A 20095-nucleotide genomic window follows, 5' to 3' on the forward strand; every position below is an offset into this window, starting at 1 on the left:
GAACAGACGGAAAAGTAGTTTATTGAACACGAATTTGTTTGAGAATTGTTTAAAGACTTTCAAGAGTCCCACCCCAGCCCTGTCCCATATGAGGATAGGGTGAATGAAGAGCAGTGACACCAAGTTCTCAACGACTCGGCCGCAGCTCACTTTTCCTGGGACCTTGGTTGAGCCTCCCGGTTGAGCCCTGCGCGTGTCTGCTTGGGTACAATTCATTCATTCAGTCAATAAAAGTTTGGTCCGTGCGGCCCACCTTGGGCCCAGGTGAGTCAAGAGTAGCCCGGCCGTCAATCTAAGACTTGGCAACTGCCTTTGGTGGGTCACGGCTGCCTGCCGGTCAACGCAAATCCACGAAGTAGTCGTGAACTCTCCCGCCTTTAACTTTCTTTCACTTCGAAACAGTAAAACTTTGGATGTTTGGGGGGATAGAAAGAAAGAGGCTGCCTACTTGTAAATGGAAACACAGCTAACATACCTAGGGGGTGGGGTGATTGTTCGGTTTGGTCAGAGGCCTTGAGTAAATTGTCCAAATAGTGTTGTTTTCTTTGAAAATAGACACTGTTAACCATTCAACGGGACTGCTGCAATCCCCCGCTTCTCCTCAGTTTGCTCAACTCAAAGTAAGAAAAGTTGTGACAGATGAAGATGTCAGCTATTATTGTTCTTGGCCCCATCCAGTACACCTCTACCCTCCTTCTACAAGGCCTCACTTTATGGACCTGAAAGACAGCGGAGGGCAATTCAAAGCCAGCAGAGAACACTTGGAATTAAGAACAGGAAGCGAAATCTTCACGCCAGACCCTCATGATCTACATCTGCTACCTCGCCTGACTGCGGGTCTCAGACTCGCTCGAACTCTGCAGAAAAGTTGCTGTGCTTGCCCTTTCCTCCTCACATCCAAATAAGCCAGGTCTTGAGCACACTCTGGATATGGCCTCTCCTTCTTACACAAAAATACACCTTCTTTCAACAAAAACTCAAAGGAACTACCGTTCGTCTAAACAAAAGCCGATAAAAATACTGACCCTATAGACGGGAATGTTCTCCTAAGCAAATTCGACAGTAAGGCTGTTTGAAAAGATCATGACACAATCATTCACCAACTAGATTAGAAACTACCTAAAGACGGGGCCCAAGTTTTATACCTTTAAGTATTAAATAAAAACCTTTTGGTTGAATTTGATTAATCAACTGATTGTCATTTTTAAAAATTGGTGAAGACTTATAAGGAGGCGGAATAGGCCAGAAATTTTTGTCATGCTCCATTTGTTGCAAAGCATCTTCCTTCCTGCTTCTAATGTGGCAAAGCGCAAATACATTGTATTTAAGAGGAAGAAGGTAAATAGTAACCAATACAACCTCGATACTTATGCCAGTAGCTACACATTACTACAATGAATATAATGAAGGCTCCTTATTTGGAAATCCCTGAGTTGGGTTACCATCTCCCCCCTTTTAGATAAATATCACACCTGAACTTTGAAAGGAGTGAAGCTGTCCCATGTCATATACTGACATATATTCCAGGCAAGGCACAATCGGGACTATTGTCCTAGAATGTATAAAGCAAGGTCAGGCTTCAGTCATTTCAACTTCTAACCCGGCAGGCCATCCTTGAAAAAAAAATTTTTTTAAGTGTAGGTTTCACCTATATTTTATTATGACCAACCACTGATGGACAAATAAAGCATTTACTTTGTAAATAAATGACAGCAGGTGGAATCAAGGGTTTACAGGTAAGCAAAGGCCACTGAGAGCTCTGAAACACAAGCTCGTTTGTGGTCTGTTCAGCTTTCTGTTTTCACCAGACACAAAGTGAAAGATGAGATTTTTACTTAATTGGCGTGGTGAGCTGATACCCGTCTACTGTTTTCGGTCTAGCATTTGACCTACCTGGGCCTTAAACATTTTAATAAAAAAAAAAAAAAAGGCTTTCAGGTTTGGAGGTCACCATGCGTGACCTTTTCATATGAATTAGTAATTTATTTTAATAGGTTGTTACCATTTTAAGTGCCCGGTTTATGCTTTGCAAGTGAGCAACCCATTAGCATAATTCTTGGAACAGTCCAGACTCTAGAGTTTTCCAGTGGAAGGGGCCTCTTTTTTGGCTCAGGGAGAGATGCAAGTTGTGGAAATTTCAAGCTCCAGAGAGGGGCAAAGGGCCAGAATGTCCTGGGTGTAAAATGTCTGGTTCAGGTGACTTGCTTCATGCCAAAGCCAGCAAGTTGGGATAATAACACAAACCGTAACCTAAAGCACTAGGGTCACCTCACGATACAACTTGGTAAGACAGATGGGGGTCCCACTGCTATACACAGGGCCGGCCTAGCAAAAGCTCTTTCGAGCAATGCATATTTTACAACAATGGATGGATTTGCATGTCATGTCGGGGTTTGAATTTTGTGGTCCTGTAAGCTTCGTATTTATGGGTGGATGTGTTCCTTGGCCCTTTTGCATCTTCCTGTCTGAGAAAGAATGCCTCGTCTGCTCTTAGAAGAAACAGACTCACTATAGCTTAGTATCTTGAAAACATTTTTACACTTAATGATGTAATTCAGTTTTTGGACAAGGGTGTTCTTCTTGGCCTTTCATTAGATGGGGTCACTGTAAGATCCCAGAGAAAATAGAAATATAATATTATTTTAATAGCCCAGGAAACAATAAATTGGTTTCCACTGAAACAGAAACCTTAACTGTAAGGTTTTTTTTTTTTTTTTTTTTTTTTTAGCTGTAAGGTTTTAATAATAGTGCTTAGCACTTCAATGGTGCTTTCTGTCTTTAAAGCACATTTCGCACTTTATTTAAGTAGAATTACTGAAATTGTTGCAAATGAATGTGACCTGAAGCCTGCACCATACTGATGATGAAGCAGGTATTGTAAAAAGCCTTTTCCTAGTCCCAGTTAATCCCCGGTGAGAAGGTTCTATTACTTAGGACCATAAAGTTCTTAAAAATCTAATGTAGTGATTACCTAGAGCATTTTTTTTTCCCTTGTCATATTCACTAGTTAATAATGGCAACCACAACGTAATCCAAAACTGGCATTCAGAACTAAACATGGTGCTCAAGTTAGTAAAACCTCATTTCAAAAGCCCTGACATTAAGGGACTAACTACAGGGCTTCCCTGGTGGCACAGTGGTTAAGAATCCGCCTGCCAATGCAAGGGGCACGGGTTCGAGCCCTGGCCCGAGAAGATCCCACATGCCGCGGAGCAACGAAGCCCGCGCGCCACAACTACTGAGCCCACGTGCCTAGAGCCCGCAAGCTACAACTACTGAGCCCACGCGCCACAACTACTGAGCCCGCGCACCTAGAGCCCGTGCTCCGCAACAAGAGAAGCCACCACAATGAGAAGCCTGCGCACCGCAACAAAGAGCCCCCGCTCGCAGCAACCAGAGAAAGCCCACACACAGCAACAAAGACCCAACGCAGCCAAAAATAAAAATAAATAAATTTATTTAAAAAAAAAAAAGAGACTAACTACAAGGCCATATGAAATCTCCCTATTTAATTTCTATCAACTAATTTTAAAAATAATTTGTTTTTAATTTAGAACATACTCGAATCCAAACAAAATATAGGGGCACATTGGCCAATGTGTTTGGGCCCAATTTCTTGAGCCAGTGGCTTTGAGATTCCAATCAAACATCTACTTAAAACCACAGTTCACAAAATGAGGGCAGTTGGGACTTTTGTGCCTTTATGGACCTTCCTTGACTTTGATGGGTGGACACCATCGAAGAGGGGGACTTCCTGGTCTCCATGGATGCCCAGTTCCCAGGACGATTAGTGCCTTTCTCACAACATCCCCAGGAGCCCCAGAGTAAGTGGGAGTGGACTTTTACCAAAGCCACCATCTATTTTAAAAGGGGGAAACAATAAAGTAGAGACTACGTGCATTACAGTGTTCCTTTTAAAAACTTAAACCTAAATAATATGATACATATGGTAGCCTTGAAAAGATTCTAGATGGATAATTTGGATTAGGGGCTTACTGACATCAACCACAGACCAATGGGCCCACTTACTGGAGATCCTGGGGGGGCAAAGAGATGTAAATTTGTTACCACTCTATAGCAGGAAAGTTATAATTTTCCTAAACTAAAATATCTTTAGCTTCCCTTGGGGGTGGGATTTCATGAGGACTAAGGTAATGGGAAAGCCTGTTGCTTAGAACTTTTAATTTGGCCTTGAGGATGGAAACTCATCCAGGATGGGGAATAATGCAGGGAGGACTAGTTAAAAACAGGTGCAGGTCAGCTAACTTTTGTTTTTATTTACAAGGTGCCTTATTTAAGTGACATTTTGATCCAACATCTTACTTAACAAGTACCAACAGGAAAAAACAAAACGAAAAGCAAGTTGGCGCAAGCAAGAGAGTCTCAAAGTCCTAATAAGATCTCTGTAGATAAAAGAGCTCTGATTTTAAAGATTTTAGTGTTTTTTTTTCTTTTCTTTTCATTGCATTCAATTCTTCAAATTTAGCCCCATATAATTAAGAGTTCAGAGGTTCAACACTCTGGATGAATCAGGTAATAAATTTCCTTTCATTAAATGCTGCTTTGTGTATACATATATACATAGAAAACAACTGCTAAATACAACTTTTACATCTTGGGGTTTCACTTTATTTACCTACCAACCAAGCATCGGTGACCGTTTTCAAACAGGCTTGCCCTTAGTTACTAGCCTCAGTTTGGGACAAGTGAGATTCTGATGGGGCTGTAGGTGTCACCTGCCTTCGTAGCTGAACCCTCCTCTCTAAACCCACTTCCGCCTGCTGTTGGTAAACCCGGAATTAAGCAATTAATGGGACCTAATTAGTCACACGTTTAATTTATCTAAAAATGTAGGTACCTTTTCATCCGCCTGTGTTTGCCCACACACGTTGAAATTGAAAAACGTGTAATTATAGTTTAGCTCCACCTCGTTCCCCGGGTTTTTATTTTGAGGGCGCACAAATGCTTGGCTCCCGCAGGACGAAGGCAGCCTCCTTCCTCCTTTGCACGTGGCTACACATAAGTCCCAGCCAGAGGCTGTGCCCTGCGCTCCCTCCCTCACTCGGCACTTTATGGGGAGCTTGGCAGCCTGCACAGCCCTCTCTCCCTGACAAGTCAGGAGCCCACTCGACTCAGCGGAGCCCAGATGGCACTGTGGCTTCCTAAGGTCTTTGCCGACCTCTGAAAGTTAGCAGGAGGAGATAACTATCCAGCCAAAGCATCAGGCATTTGCAATCAGTCTGGGGATCAGATGAAAAGGAGATGCTGTTACGAGCTACAGACCTCAGCTTTACCCACACCCACGTCCCGGGGTCTCTGCCCGCCGCCCAGAAAGGGGAAAGAGGCCTCTGCCCGCTTTCTCCAACATTCCTGTCTCTCAGTCGCTTAAGTCTCTACTACCTTCTCAGATTACGGCTCCTTTTGTGCTAATTACACTGAAAAAATTGAAAGAATGTCGCTGACTTTACAAAGAACACAAAGCAGGCTTGCTTTAAAAACTAAATATAGCCAGTTTCTTTCAGAAGGCAGACAACTCAGCTTTCAAATGATTTGTACTATGTGGATTAACTGCAGATGGACAGTTATGAAGACCCAGGTGACAGAAGGGAGGACACATCTAACATGTGTGTTGCTCTGGGGGGCCATTTACATAAAATCCCAAATCTGGTTAATGATGAACTTTCCCCACCCCACCCTCCAGCACTTAATTGTAAATTAAGACTTGCCACAGGGACTTCCCTGGCGGCCCAGTGGTTAGGGCTCCGCGCTGCCCCTGCAGGGGGCGCGGGTTCGATCCCTGGTTGGGGAACTAAGATCCCGCATGCCATTCGGTGTGGCCAAAACTTAAACAAAGAAAAAAAAAGACGTGTCAATGATGGCAGACTAATATAAGCTACCATGAAAAAGGAAAGGGATGGAATACCAATGTGTAGAAAGCTACGTACTACGCAGGTAAAAATATAAATGAAAGGAAAAGAAAGTCTGACTTCTCACTCTGGGAGGCTGTGGCTGCCGGAGAATGAGAGGATGCTGGTTTTGCAGCTCCTGTTCGCCATTATGTAAGAAATGCTCTTTTAAAAGGAGAACTGGGAAGTGTCTGTTACTGGCCAAGAAAACTATGCATGACACCCCCGCCCTCCCTCTATGAAATCCTCTAAGGGTTAATAGGTGAACAGTAGCAGCTTGGAATGATTTATTTTTCTAAGGAACATTAAATACTGAATTGCTCATGCTGAAATAATGCCACAGCTGTGACCCTTAGGGCTGAATTTTGGACACCGGCACGAGTGACAGGTGTGCTCGATGTATGCCCAGCTTGGCTGAAGTGATGCCTAACTCAAGTCCCCCCCCCCCGCCCCCGATTAATTGGTGGGGACTCTGGAGCCAGCCAGGAAAGGGCCTTTTGCCACGGAAGACCATGTGTGCTCAGCCGTCAACAAAAATGCCAGCCTTTGAGGGGGATGGAGGCCCTGCTCCCTGAATAGAAAACAAGAAAATCAAGACAGACCTCAGAAGACAGGGGAAAGAGGAAGTGGGAGCTGAGAGGTCTGGTCAGGATCAGACCCTTCTAGGTTTTAAAGCAAACAGATCTGTCCTATAATTGGCTCTTGGAGGATTTTAGCAAACGAAGCAAGCCCAGGATTCTAGGAAATGTGTCACCAAAATTGGTATTATTAGAGGAAGTGGCACAAAGCTAGAAATACAGAGTCTAATCTGTAACATACTAATTACACCTATTTTTATCCCAGGGTTGCAGTGACCTAACACCAAGAAATAAAAACTCTAGAAAACTAGCCTTTGACGTATACAAGACATGAACACCTTGAGGGTAGGGGCCACAGGGCAAAGGTTTCACTGAGTCCTTTAATCTGACCTGGGGTTAGAAATCAGCAGTCACGAAGGTAGTCGACTTTCGAGGGAACTTGGCAACAGTGGAGGAGGACCAGTGAGGCTCCAGACCAAACCTTGGGAGCTCTGGTATGAAGTCAGCATGCTGGTAAGAGGGCAACTCTGGAATGTCAAAGTCCGGCCTGAGCAAAATACCTACGGGGTGTCCTGGTCTGCAGAGGGCAGAAAGAAGGCTCTGCTAAGCCAAAAAGGAGCCTAGATGAAAAAGCTTTCCTTGGTCCATCCCACCAGCCACAAAGGCCCTGGGTCCCTATCCTCCAGCAAGATGATAACAGATGGCTGACGGACAGAGAACCACCTCCAAAAGTTGACAAATCTCCTACTCTGGGGACTGGTTCCAATAAGGATGCGTCTCACTATAATGGTTGAAGGCATCAACCAGCTTAAAGCAGCATTAGGTTTTTTGCTTCCTTATCCTGAAAAGACAAATCTCTACCTTCTGAGTACCAGGATATTTTCATAATTGTACTCTCTGGGAGCTGCTTCAAAAAGCCTAGCTGTGAAAGAATTTTTCAAAGGAAGTTGATATAAAACTTAGTTGGGACCCAAAGACATCTAATCTGCAAGTTAAATGGATATTCCATGTATTCATAACTATTCAAAGCATCCTAATGTCTAGAAAAACCTAAGTGACCCCATCCTATCATGATGTTATTATTAACCCGGGCCTCAGGGGGGCGCCCTAGAGCAGGGGAACTTAAAGTCATTCTCAGCCTTAAAAGTGAATTTCTTAAACGGTTTTCTATTAGTTAAATCAGTAATTAGTCTAAATACATCATTTCAGTAATCTGCCATGAGTTAGTTGAATGCAAAATGGGGGGAAAAACTGTGGGCTAACTAGGGTGATCCCCAAGGACACTTAATGTTTTAATCTTAGATATAACATAACTTTATATTTCATTTGCCTTGCACATTCTTAAATGTGTTAAATAGATGTGTATTCCTCAACCTGGCATAACTACATATCCTCTAGATTTACTGAGGGTACAGAAGGCAGACAGGGCAACTCTGTAAAAAAAAAAAAAAAAAAAGAAGAAGAAGAAGAAAACTAAAGAATAGAACTCTACAACAAAAATTTAGTTTCTAAAATGGATGCCAAAGTAGAAAAGATATTGAGAGAAAAATATATGTGTATTTCAGCAAAACTACAAACACACCAAAAAAGGTACCAGCAGCATGAAAACCCCAGGGGAACAAACAAAAAAATCACTCTAATTTATAGTAATTGAACCCTTGCTTTACCTTCCTCCCAACACCTGATAATTCTGTGAAATCACCCAGCTGTCACTCTTTAAGAAACATGACACTGATTTGTCTTTATTAGAATTCAGAGGTCTGCTTAATGGGGTCCCTAATAAATGTAAGTCATCATCACTTCTTGACCTTTTTTCCCCTGAAATTCTCGGTATGCAGTTAAACTGCTGAAAACATATTTTCAAGGTTCTGTGACTGTAACATAAAAATAAAGGATCAAAGCTGGGTGGCTTTGGAGGTCTGAGCACATCTGGGCTCTGCCCTGCCTGCACCCCAGGGGGAAAATAAGGCAGATCGATTAGAAACAGCATCTGGGGGTAATAGCAACGCTCTGCTTTGGGCTGAGCTGCTTGCAAATAGGAATGCTCTGCACAAGACTGAAGTACAGCAGGGGGCGCGCCAAGGAGCCCTTGCCCCTTCCTCTGCCCCTCCTAGCATCCCCTTCCTCCCCCACCTGCCTGGCTATTGAGTGCCTTGAAAGAGCAGGAAAAAAACCTGTAGCCCAGAGAGCCTCAATTAGCTATCCACATGCGAAAGAAAGAAAAAGATTGATGATGGAGTCCTAGTTATGGTGACTTTGAGATAAAAGGATGGGGGGCGGCTTTTTCAAGAAACTGAATCATGACCCTTTTTTTTTTTTTTTCTTCTATAAAAGCAACACCTCTCGTCCTTATTTTTTCACTGGCTGCACTGGGCTGGTGGTACCCTAAAACAAAATGAGGGCAGGTGGCTTCAGCCTTCACCGCATCCTAAGATGGCCGCAGGCACCAGACAAATCTTGACCCTGACCGTGATGTTGCCAAGAGCCTAGTCATAGAGATTCCCCTCTGCATGCCTGTCTGTAAAGACCGGTGTCCCCACCTCCCCTCTACCGCAGACTTCAGAGGGCCACTGCAGAGAAAGCAAGAGGGTCTAACATCTTATTCGTGTCCTCTCTACTTCCTCATTCCTCAGAGAGCAGAGGAATGGCTTCTAGGTCTGGCTTCTAGGTCTGTTCCCTCCAGTTCCTAAAAATAAGTTTCCCTACGGCATTGGGTTGGGGGGATGTCAGGGTAGGTGGTCAGATGAGCTTTTTCTCAAATATTTGACAAACTGGCTGTCTGTGGACAGAACAACCAGATGCTTTTTCATGATTGAACTTTCGACCAAATTGATTGGATGCTTTGGTGTCAAGAAGACAAAAACTCAAGTCAAAAAGATCACCAGAATAGGAAATTTGTGGGCGACAAAAAAAAAAACAAAAACATACTACAGTAGGAAGCATTACTTTTTCTAGCAACAAAAATCTGAGTTTTCAGGTTGTGCTAAATGACTCAAAATTTGCCAGAGTGAAGAGACGGCAGAGAGAATGGATTTTTTAAAAGGTTATATTGTTCCTATTTATTTGGCTTCGCTGCTGCCAGAAAGTGGCTTGGAGCCCTCTTTTTTAGCACTCTATAAAATGTAAATGGTCTAAATTAAGAAGCCATCTAATCTCAACCAATATTAATTCTGACACGAAAAATGAGACCAATTCTTCAAACAGGATTATGATCACCACCACCCGACATTAACCGATCACCTCACCCTGTTTCTCAAAGAACGGGATATTTTCCTTTTCCAAAGTGCCTGTTTATTTCTAAGAGCGGACCAAAATCCTCACACACTTTCCTTATTCCGACGTTGAAAAGGTACAGCCTCCTAACGTGGGCTGCTTTGACACGCCCCCATCCCCCAACTCAGCAAGCTTTTGTATCTTATTTGTCTTTTTTTGGTTTTTTCCTCCGAACTAAAATCCCTCTAAAATATCTAAACACCTCAACGGTCGTAAGTTGGGATGCTGCCCTTGTATCCTTCTCCTTGCAGACCGAACTGCCGGCTCCTAATATTGTTTTCCAAGCAGAAAAGGGAAAACTGAGAAAAATAAAGATTTTTTTTCCTCGTGTTTTCTCCTCAACCGGTCCACTGAAATCAGCAGGATCACGGTTCCTCCGTCTATGCAGCAGGCAGAATCACCGTGCATCCAGATAAAGAATTTGCCTTTTGGCTGGGCTCAGATGGGGACACTGCAGTTGTTCTAGAAAAAGGAGGCACCTCTGCATCCCTGCAGTACCGCCTCGGCATCCCAAGACCACTACCCCCTCCCATAAGATCTTGCAGATGTTGCATTTGGCTTGTGAATCCTCTTGGTAAGTGCAAGAAATAAAGTGGCTTTACTCGGAAATGTCCATCATTCACCTACCACACAAAGCCCTAAGTCCCTGCTGTTTCATTATCCTCTGCCCAGTAATAATCATCAAAATCAGAAGGGTCTCCAGCAGCATGATGATTCAGTGAGGGGCATAAGGGATCCCGGGAAAATCACGGATTGTTTGGGAGAACTTGCCGCATAGAGAGCCTCCCTGGGGAGAGGGGAGTAAGGCCCCTCGGTGTTTATCGCAAGGCTGCGGGGTGCTCTCCGTGGGCGACATCACTTTTAACAGAGACATCGGGTAATTCAGTTACACAAAAGCAGCGGAGATGAGCAGGGTCAGATCATCTCTCCTGTTCTGTGTAGTTCTGTCCTAGAGGCTCTCCAGCAGCCTGCACTTGGTGTTTGCAAGGCATGAAAGGGTTCTAAAACGGAGGAGGGGGCTGAAATAATGCACCTTCTATGCTTTTTTGTTTTTCCCCCCCTCTGCTCCCTCCATCCCTGGGGACCCGCGGGCAATGTGGATGCACGTGGGTGCTTTCTTCCTCACATTCCCAAGCCCAGGAGCTAAGGCTCTTTTCAGCTGGGAGACACTGCCAGCACGAATCCCAGGGCCACCTTCAGGGGCTGTTAGCAACCCAGTTGGGGGCGGGGGTGGGTGGGAGTTCCTGAGGGCTCAGTGTCTAAGGTCAAGGCAGGGTGGGTGGAAGGGGAAATGGGCCCTTTCCCTGATTCTCGCTTGAGCTGAATGAAACTGATTAACATCTGCTTTCCACTTCTTTTCCCATCGCTAAAACGCCTCCTCTGCCCTCAGAACAGCAGCCCCGGGCCTGCAGGGCTCTCTCTGGCCTCCTCTGCAGCTCCAAGGCCCTGGAATGGCCGTTTGAACCAAGCACCTGACTTAAAAAAAAAAACCACCCACCATTTTCAAGAATGAGACATACGGCCACTGCAAACCCCTCGGCTGCTTTCAAAGCCGATGGAGCAGAACACAAGGTAGACCCCCCCCCCTTCCTCCAAGGCTCGGGGTTAAAGTCACAGCTCACCCCACAGAGGGGAAGGGGGAAGCCGGCACCCGGCAGCTGGCTAAGTTCTGTCCTACCGGCCCTTCCTATGCCCGGCTCACCCCTGGCTGCAAACAGCGGGCCTGACCGGCGCAACGGGGACCGGGACCCAGGACCGTGGTGGTGGTGGTGGGGGGGGGGGAGGCGCTTCCCTCCCTCCTTCAGTGTATACATCAGCCCGCGGTGACAGCCCGCTTTGCACTCCACTCGCATCTCTTTCCGAGCCCCCTCCCCTTCCCCCCACCACAAGCCTCCTCGGTAAAAAACCAAAAACCATCTTGTTCTTTCATCATAATTAAAGTGCTGTCAGGGAAAATGGCATGGCTGATTTCTGCCGCAGTTGAAATGACCCTCTGCTTTCCTCTCCTCTCATTTGCTAAAGTGGTCCTTTCTCTGCCCGAAATCAGGCCCTTTGGTGATGGAAATTTTAGCAGGAAGCAGAGAGTTCTAAGCAGAATGCTAACCCTGGGAGGGAGGGGAGAGAAATCGGTGTTTTGGGAGCTGGCCCCTCTGCGGCAGCAGCCTAGGTGCCGCGGGGATATCTTCCCGGCTGCCGCATCCCTCTGGCTCCGTCCACGCCCGGCTCCCTAATTACCAGACACTGTCAGGGGTCGCAATTTAGCCACATTTGGAGGTCGATTCTCCCCCGTTGACTTATCTAAAGGGCAGGAGGAAGCTGCTTGGAAGGAAGTAAACAGGTTCTGGATCTGGGAAGATAAAATCCAAGCGCCTTCCTCGCTCGGAGGGAAAGCGTGACTGCATATTTAATATCCTCGTCAGCCTGCGTGTTTGTGTTTGAAATAAAGCTATAACTTAGACGCATAATGAAATGCCCTCCTCCTCCCCGCCGAGTGCTACCGAGCCCCTAGGTGACACTCCTGTCACGGCCACTGCAGTGCCCAGGGCTCTCTCTGGAAATGGCATCTCATCTAATTTTGTGAAAACGTCACTCTGTCCTGTTAGCTATCAGAGAACTTTCTAAAAAGGACATTTCAGGTGAGCAATGCAGTAATGTTTAAGGGTGAAAAAAAAAAGAAAAAAAGATTAAAAAGAAAAGAACGAAAAGGAACCCAGGGCCCTGAGTACTTTTGAGCTGTGCCTTTGGAATCCATGACATATTATTCCAACTCGTATCATGTGAGGAATTCATAATAGTCATCCCAGCCTTCAACTACTTCGATTTTAAGGAAACATTTCAAAATTAGCTTAATTTCCTTTTCCTAAATATCATGCATCTTGGAAAGGCCCCTTCTGAGTTTCACTGGGGAGCTTAATTGGCAGGCTTCCGGGTTTCTAGAAGGGTATGCTAATATCTGGCAAGTCAAAATGGCAATCCAGGCCTCCCTCAATTGAATCATTAGTTGTTAATGCACCTCTGAGTAACTCCAAGCTCAGGTGTGAAACCAACCCAAGTGTCACTAAAGCACCACTTTTTCCTCGGGCTGCAACGCGGGATGGTGGGGCTGTTTATGTAACACGCCAGCAGCAAGCTTGTTTTTGCTGCTTCATTATTTGCCGGCCTGGCCTCCTGCCTCCTTGCTCCTTTCTCCCCGCAACCCCCGACCTTTTTTTTTTTTTTTTCCCCCCCTTTTTAGAGAAAGCAAAGCAGCTGTATAGTACTCAAATCTTTTATTTCCTGACTATTCTGTGTGTCAGAGCAGCGGACGCTGGAGAAAAACATGGGGCTTGTTATTACCGGCCTGAGCCGGAATGAGTCAGGCACCCGAAGCTTCGATCTGGACCTGACTCTGCCATTCGGATGGGGCCCCCCTCCTACCACCCACTAAGCTGTACCTGGAGAGCTGGGGTGGGGGAGAAAGTCCTGGGGTCACGGGGCAGGGGCGAGGGAGCCAGTTGGCTGAATTCACTGCATTGGGGGTGCACAGAGCTGGGCTGGGGAGAACGGGGCTCAGGTGTCAACTGCCCTAACGCCCCCTCCCCTGTCTTCCTCCACCGCCTCCAGTTAGAATTCTATTCCACTATTAAAAATGTGACTCTCTCAGCTTTCTGGCCTCGGAGAGCTCTTTATTAAAATGCAAACGTCCCTTAAGGGTAGCCCCATAAGCCTCTGCCAGCTAATGGGATTAAGTGAACAGAACACAGCCACCTGCAGGGAGGTAAGGAGGCCTGGGGGCCGACCCCACCTTCTCCAATTTGCCAAAGGCTCATCCCTGAACAGGCGGAAAGCAAAATTCAGCCTTCCCCGTCTCAGATGTCTTTGAAAGGGGACTCTGCAGCCAGAGCCCGAGTCCCAGCAGTGGGATCGTTTGCTCACTGTAATTCTTGGCGCCTTGGTGGCCCCATCTCTTTCCAATCATTTCTCTTAGGATGGACATCGTTTTCAAGGTATCCTAGCAGAGTGGTCCGGATTCAAGAGAGGAGCATCAGGCCAGCAGTGGGGAAGTAATTGCACATAACTAATTCATTTACAGAGGCAGCCACTTGTAATAAAGGACGTTTTCAAAGTGACTTGGCAAACTGATTTTTTCCTGAGCTGGTAAACAAGCTTCGCTTTATGCCCTGAAAATGGGTTTTCACTCACATTGATTTCTTAGTGTGCCTCTCAGGTGAAGAGCATGAAAATGTCACAAACAAGGAGAAGCCCAAACTTAATAATTCTGTAAACCTGAATTTTACTCATGGAATAAAACCAGTCCCCGTCGTCGGGGAGTTCCTTCAGTTCAGTAACCTTCACAGAAGCACTTCCCTCATCGTACAGCTAAGATAAAAATTCTCCATCTACCTATCTACACACACACACACATATTTTATAAAAATCACATACCATGGTGCTGAGCATTACAGGAGGCCTTTAGATAAAACGACCCTTCCAAGGCTACTGAAGAGATGACTGCAAAGTTTGTGAAAGAAACACTGGAAATTAAATTCTGGAATTAAGAGTGCATTTTTCTTTCCACAATGACCGGGAATTAATTATACTATTGAATATCGCGGATCTCTATTTGCATTAGGAGACAGGCAAAAGAGGCCCAGAGCTCAGGATCTAAGATGGAGGACGGAAGCTAAGATGGAGGGCAGGTCAGGACCTAAGATGGAGGACGGAAGCTAAGATGGAGGGCAGGTCAGGACCTAAGATGGAGGACGGAAGCTAAGATGGAGGATGGAAGCTAAGATGGAGGGCAGGCCAGGGCCTAAGATGGAGGACTGGAGCCAAAATGGAGGGCAGCCCAGAAGCTAAGATGGAGGGCCCAAGCTAAGGTGAAAACACCCCACAGGACTTCTGGCTTCACACTACGAACACTCCCTCACCCCACCCCTCATAATACAAACCCTAGACACAGAAGATTCTAAGTTTCGGTGGAAGAATTTGGGGCTACCCCAAAGAGAATTCTCAGTCCTTGAAGATCCTGGAAGGCATAGGCTCCAGACAGATCAGAAAAGGAAGAGAGATGGGGCTAAGGGCAGTTCTCTCACCACCCCAGGGCCAGGCCTCTGGAGTCCCTTCTGAAAGCAAGCCCGCGCCTCAGCTCTCCCAGTGACCCAGGGCAACGCCTCCCGGAGAAATGCATCGTTCAGTAGCATCCCCGAGGCCCACACGGCGCCTGCAGAAGGCCCGTGCCCGCTGTTGGCATATAACTGTTCAGCCCCAGACTGGCATGGAAATCTGAACCGTATGCCTGGCCAATATCTACACACGTGTGTTAGTTTTGACCCAAGCAGATCCTTCGGGGTTTTCTGCAATCTCATTATCAGGACTCAACAATAATTTCATGTAACCACTGATTTGCTTTGCTCAACTAGGTTGGAGTCGTGTCGGAAGGTCGCTAAAGTCTGTTTTTTGACAACCTTTCCATCTTTTCTCAGCTGCCATGTCTATTACCCTATTTAATCACCGGGCAGCGACGGTCCACACTTAACTTCCTGGGGCTGTTTTGATTGTGAGACCCTCAAAGGGAGCAGCAATGTCTTATACCTTTATCTTCCCCACGGGGAAGGGCACATATTAGGTGTATATTGACTGAATGAATGAATAAATGAAAATGCCCCAGCGAAGGCCAACTCACCGACCCGGCAAGGATTTCATCCTTCTGGGAGGCTTGGCAGACACATGAGCGGCTACTGCAAGTTAAGAGACGCTACTAGAAAGGCAAAAAGGAAACAGCCATTTCGACATCCCGTTTAACCCCCAAATTAGGAAAGAACTTATCGGTGAGGGAAAATGGGAGCATTTGCACCGAGAACTGGGCAGTATTCCATGCTCTTTGCCAAGCTGGACACAGTCTACTTATGAGGTAAACCTCAGATCTGCCAATAGTCAGAAACTTGAAAAATTAATTCGTGACAACTGTCTTCATTTGGAACCATGATTTCCCTCGATTAGGCGTGTCACTTTATGCTAAATTCCCATTAATCACTTCCCAACAACTTTTTCTTTCTTTTTTCTGAAGAACAGCCATGACCCCCTTTCCCTCAACGATTCTTAAAGGTCACAGAAGGTCCATTTGATAAGCATATTGGTGGCAAATCCCCTTTCCTGGCTATTAGGACAGCAATTGTTTTTCCCCCTACTGGCCCCTAATCGGCAACTTTGCTGGGTTTCAAAGCAATGCAAATTTAGCTCCAATCAATTAGTAACACATTTCTAACTTTTGGGGGCTTGGGAAAAGTGTGAACTTTTCCTGGTGGAGGGAAGTTAAACCTTGAGAACAAACCAAATCCTGGTCAACCTAGCAAACCTCTTCTGCCTCAGTGGGCTGTGCCATTTTTTTTTTTTTTTTTTTTAAGTCCCAAACTTGGGAGAATGGAGCCCTACTACAACAAATTAGGACAAGACTTTGTTTTTTTTTTTTTTTTTTCACTTGAGCTAATGAATAAAGCACAGGACACAGAGGCAGCTGACGGAATATTTTCCCCACTAATGCCAGGAAGCTGAAATCTGCTCTCGTGTTGTACTTTTTTTTTTTTTATAGCCTGAGAGATTTGCATCTGGGTGTGATGGGCACTTGGGGGCCCCCCAGCACAAAGCAATCAATCTTGTCTCCTGCTGCAGAATCCCCCTCCCCCTTCCTCACTGAATAGAACTGTCTCCCCTCTCTAATGAACATACCCAGGAGAATAAAACTTGTTTTTCAAAAGTGTGGGGAAGGAAGAAAGGAAGGAAGGGAGGAAGGAAGGAAAAAAAAAGCACACAATGCCTATACTGGGTCTGGCCGGAGCCAAGTTCTTGAGGACACTAACCTATAAACTTCCAAGGATTTCCTCAACGTCTGAGATGTATACGTAATATACAGGGTGTTTGCTTTCAGCCTTAAGATTTGCTTTGCTTTGTTTTGAGTAATTATCAAAGAACTCATAAAGATTGGCCTTTTTTTTTTTTTTTTTTTAGGTCAAAAAGGTCCAACGGGTGCCAGATTTCTTAAAATCAAACCACTCAGTGGGGTAAGGCTGGTGAAAACACTCGGAAAGTTAGGTCATGCTAGAAGGGGGCTTATTACTAATTAAAAAAAAAAAAAATTGAGCTATCATTTTAGGGTCAGGAGAGGAACATTCGGGAAAGTGAAAAAGGGCCGACTGTGGGAGAGAAGGCAGTGGTCAGAGCTCGGGGACAGTGGCGAAGGGAGGCGGGGGCCTTGGTCCTGGCACTCTCCACCAGCCCTCAGGTCCCTGTGGGCTCAGTGGGCACCTGGGACCCACATGGGGCCCATGGGGCAGAGGGACGGGGAGGGGGCGATGCACCCCCCGCCAGACTCCCGGGCCTGCCTCCCCAGTCCTCCGGTCAAGGGCAGCCTGGCCCCTCAGCTGTGCAGGCCCTGGCAGCTCTCCATCCTCTGCCTGGGGCAACTTCCATTCCTTGCACCCCACGCCTCCTCCTCCTCCCTTCCAGACTCTAAGTTCCTAGAGGGCAGGGACCACGTCTAGTGTCTAGAGCTAAGTTTAGCAAAGGCACTTTTTCTTTCCTTCTCTTTCTCTCTCTCCCCCTTCTTCCCTCCTCTTGCTCTCCCTTTCAAGCTTTGCATTTCATCTCTGTGTTTCTGTAGCTCTTTCCTTCCTTTTGTACCTTCTTTCTCTCTCTTTCAACAATAAAGAACTGGCTTGGGGGGAGCTGGTTTTTAACTTTGGAGTAGTTCACAAAAGTTCGGGGGAGGAAACACAAAAAAAGGAATTCAGATTCTTTCCCCCACCCCCCCCATCCCACCCCAGGGAAAGCGCTGAGCAAGTAAAAGAACCGTGAAAAGACACAATGGAGAATGTGGGAAAAGCTCTCAGGAAGTCAGTGTGTGTTGGCTGGGGGGTGAGCGAAAGGTGAAGTTGTTTGCACACCACGATTAGTACCCTCTTTAGAAACATCCATACGTCTGGGTAAAGAACAGGAGGAGATAAGGAGATATAAAATCCTGACAGGATAAGGGCGGGACGGGGGGGATTTCCTGTAATATTATAATGTCATTTTAACAATAAGTACGACTTCTGGAAGAAAAAGGGAAAGGGGTCAGGGAAAGTATGGGGTGTGGATTCCCAGTCCTGTGGGCAGCGAAAGTGCGCGGTTTGGCCCCGTGGGGGAGACCCTGCGTTCTAAGAGGGCATGGCCCCCTAGAAGGTAAAGATGTGCGTGCTGTCCGGGGGGGGGGGGGCGGGGAGAAACTGGCAAAGAAACCCATCAAATGAACAGACCAAAGCCCCCTGTTCCCCCAAAGCACAGAATGGCAGGATTGGTGTTAAAACTAAACTCCCAGGGACCCAGCACAGGATGAGACCGCAGCCTGAGATATCCCCTGAAACCTGGGGCTTTTTTCCGTAGGGCTTTCCTACATTTCATCTAGAAAATTCTAAGCGATCCCACTTCCTGCGGGCATCCCAGCCATTCTGAGCTCTCTGCTGACCTCTGGTGGGGGAGGAGCTCTACTGGCCCAGAAAAGGTGTTAGAAACTGGGCAGCGCACCTGCCCTGCTTTCCCAGGGACCCCAGCATCCAGAGGAACCCCCTTCCCCGGGGGGGGGGGCTTTGTTAACCTGCCTCGTCCAAGGTTCAGGGCTATAGGTTGGAAGGTGTGAGGAGGAAAAAGGTCAGAAAAGCTTTCAAGGAGCCCCAGGTGATTAGGAGCTTAAGAGAAGCATGTCGGAATAAAGTTTGTTGACTTAAAGAAGAGGATTTTACTAGCAGGGCGGGGGAAGCTTTTGCCCGAAGTTAATATATTTTATTCAGTCCCTTTGATTTTGTTCAACTATAAAAGAGGGAGGGGAGAGAGAGTATCTAAGAACAGTATATGGAGGGTAAGTTTCGTTGGAAAGGAATAAACTCCCATGCCGGGACTTGGTAGGTCCTGGCATGGTAAGTTCACGTGGCCCTTCTCAAATAGATGACCTCATGATTCTACAGCTGCTGCAGGGAGGGGAGGGGAGGTGGGGGGAAGAAATGGCAAGGATGCCTGTTCTCTTCGAACCAAGGAACTTGGCCCCAGACGCCATCAGATCTCACCTCCCCTCCACTGGAAACTTGGCCTAAACAAGACAGAAGTGACCTTCCCCCAAGTCCAGGGTTGGGCCTGAGATGGAGGGTGCGGGTCCCAGCCTTAGATGGAGAAGACTCTTAGTAAGAATGCCCCTGAGTGCTCAGCGGGTTTGCAGCCCTGAGAGGTAGAGAAGGGCTGTAAAGGGGAGAAAATTAAAACTAGCTCTGAAATCTCAGAGACCCTCAAAAACCCAATGATGCTTCCATGAATGGAAAAACCATAAGGATTTACCCTCAGCCAGTGTCTTCTCTATAAGACAGCACCGAGCATTCACCCCAAAGTCTACTCCCGCATTTCCCTGCCTCTTCCCATATTGTCTCAAATGCTAACTCCTCCAGGAAGGCTCCCTGGGTTTCCCTGATGGAAAAAAGGACCTCTACCCACCTCTGAATTTCTTTTCTAGCCCTTGACTGGGGTGAGAAAGACTGTCCCACTCTCCTCTGCATCCTGCAGAGATTCTCCCAGGGATGGGTTCCAAGAAATTATTAATTATGTACCAAAGGGCAAAAGATAGGCCTAAAATTTCCTGTACAAGCTGCCATTTTGAAAAGGATACTTTAAGAAAGAGAGAGAGTGTGTGGTGGGGCAGGGGGGTGGTTTGGCATACCAGTTCTACTGAAACTTTTAATAAGAGAATTAAAGAAGTTTCAAAGTGAGAAGGACATCCCTCTCATTTTTCAGATGAGAAAAACTGGGACCCAGAAGATAAAGCAATTTGCCCAAGGTCTCAGAAACTGGTTCCCAGAAGACCCAGGGCACACACACGGCCTAGGAATTTAGAGGTCATTGTGATAGTGTGTGTTCCTGCACTGGCCAAGGTCTTATAGAGCCACTAGCTAAAAGGGACAGGATTGGGACTTCCCTGGTGGTGCAATGGATAAGACTCTGCACTACCAATGCAGGGGGCCTGGGTTGGATCCTTGGTCAGGGAACTAGATCCCACATGCATGCTGCAACTAAGAGTTCTTGTGCCACAGCTAAGGAGCTGGCGAGCCGCAACTAAGGAGCCCACCTGCTGCAACTAAGACCTGGTGCAACCAAATAAATAAAAATAAATAAATAAATAAATAAATATTAAAAAAATAAATAAGAGGGACAGGGTTTGACCTCAGATATCAATTGTTCAACTGGAACACCTTTAAAACTATCCCTGGGCCTTGGGGGCGGGAGCTGTGTCCCTGGGAGAGAGGATTAGGGGAGGGGCCGTGGAATTCTGCCTTAGGCACC

General features: G+C 46.4%; 1 protein-coding gene across 3 annotated transcripts in view; it reads right to left on the reverse strand.

The window, feature by feature from the left end:
• The window catches only part of GNAS (GNAS complex locus), a 54857-nt gene that overhangs the window by 21711 nt on the left and 13051 nt on the right, over positions 1-20095 (reverse strand). The window lies entirely within an intron of this gene.

This window comes from Balaenoptera musculus, chromosome 15 (assembly GCF_009873245.2).
Source record: "Balaenoptera musculus isolate JJ_BM4_2016_0621 chromosome 15, mBalMus1.pri.v3, whole genome shotgun sequence".
Taxonomy (NCBI): domain Eukaryota; kingdom Metazoa; phylum Chordata; class Mammalia; order Artiodactyla; family Balaenopteridae; genus Balaenoptera; species Balaenoptera musculus.